Below are 1,825 nucleotides of genomic sequence, written 5' to 3' on the forward strand. Positions count from 1 at the left end.
TACGGCCCCACACTTAAAAAATAAAGCCTCAAACTTGGAATCTCACATGCTAGTCGTCGGTCTTCACGTGCCTAAGAACTAGCGGTACAGTACGCTGAATGGTGAGTGCTAAAAGAGGAGTTATCCTGTCCCTGTCCACGCTGCCCACGCACTGATTAGTATTCCCACTCACTCTGTACCGTACGTAAGTTTGAATTTCTTTTATTTCCTGCCAGAAAAGCAAAGTCTCGATCTCCATCGGCACTATCCAGGCGACGACATGCTCGCCGACCGCAAGCCCCACGCGGTGTGCGTGCCATACCCGGCGCAGGGCCACGCCACCCCGATGATGAAGCTGGCCAAGGTCCTCCACTCCAGGGGCTTCCACATCACCTTCGTCTACACCGAGCACAACTACCGGCGCCTTGTCCGTTCCCGCGGCCCAGGCGCCATCGCGGGCCTCCCGGACTTCCGCTTCGCCACCATCCCAGGCGTCCATCTGCTACTTCACAACGACCACCTGCCTCCCCCACCTGAAGAGCCTGCTTGGCGGCCTCAACAAAAGCGCAGCGGGGACGCCGCCCGTGACGTGCGTCGTCGCGGACAGCATCATGAGCTTCGCGGTGGACGCCGCGGCGGAGCTCGGCGTGCCGTGCCCGCTCTTCTGGACCGCGAGCGCGTGCGGTTACATGGGCTATTACAACTTCCGGTTCCTCATGGAGAAAGGCCTCACTCCGCTTAAAGGTACCAATATACTTCTTGAAAACATATGTGGGTGTATATCGTACCTCTCAAGATTTTACATGGAGATGTGTAACAAGTAATCAGCGAGGTTTCATGTCTGCTGTTCGGTTTGATGAGCAGGTGAAGAGAAACTGACGAACGGCTACCTGGACACGCCGGTGACAAATGCTCTCGGCATGACAAAGCACATGTGCCTCCGGGACTTCCCGTCCTTCGTCCACACCACCGACCGGGACGACATCCTGCTCAACTTCATGATCCACAAGCTAGGGCGGGCGAGCCGTGCTGGCGCCGTCATCGATCGTCAACACCTTTGACGAGCTGGAGCTGCCAGCGCTCGACGCCATGCGCAGCATCCTCGCCCTGCCGGTCTACACCATCGGCCCGCTCAATTTTGTTGTGGAGCAGCTGGTTCCCGACGGCGGTGATGGCAGCGGCCCGCTCGCCGCGGTAGGGAGTGTTGAGTAAATAGGCAATTTCTCGATTAAATTAATCCATGAGTAAATCACTAGCATGGCATTGACTAAGTTGATGACGTACTGACTCTGATCTAAACATGCACGTACTAAGCAAACAGTAGACAAATCTACACATACTGCTAGTACTGCTAATATGAAAATAATCAGAAGCGGGATAAACGATTTATACCCTTCAGTAGGCCACGCAGAGGCCGCGGCTTTGGTGGCAGCAGCGGCGTCCTCGGCGACCTTCTTGTCGGCTTCAGCTTTCTCGGCGGCGGCACGGTCGGCGTCGGTGGACATGGTGATGACGAAGGCGACGCGGACGTAGAGGAAGTAGACGATCGGAAGCGAGCAGTCGCGTAATCGCTGCCCAAAAACCTATTCGCCCCTCACCCCGTACAGGAACCAGAAGGGCGTGGTTTCGGAGACCTGCTCTCCCGTCGACCGTGTACGTGGCGGACGGGATGGAGTCACCGGCGGCAGCAGCAGCAAAGGAACGACGGTGGGCGTGCGCGTGAGCAGACGTGATCTGTTCGTGGCGGCTAGGGTTAGGAGACACCGCATACTTATAGGCGCAACCGCGTGGAGAGACGTGGGCTCGACCCACGTCCGAGTCCGTGACAGCCCACGATCCGACGTCT

General features: G+C 57.4%; 1 pseudogene; it reads left to right on the plus strand.

Moving 5' to 3' along the window:
- Positions 1 to 1,191, plus strand: LOC119360257 (annotated as a pseudogene).
- Positions 1,192 to 1,825: the final 634 nt, after the last annotated feature.

The sequence above is a fragment of the Triticum dicoccoides genome, chromosome 2B, assembly GCF_002162155.2.
Source record: "Triticum dicoccoides isolate Atlit2015 ecotype Zavitan chromosome 2B, WEW_v2.0, whole genome shotgun sequence".
NCBI classification, from domain to species: domain Eukaryota; kingdom Viridiplantae; phylum Streptophyta; class Magnoliopsida; order Poales; family Poaceae; genus Triticum; species Triticum dicoccoides.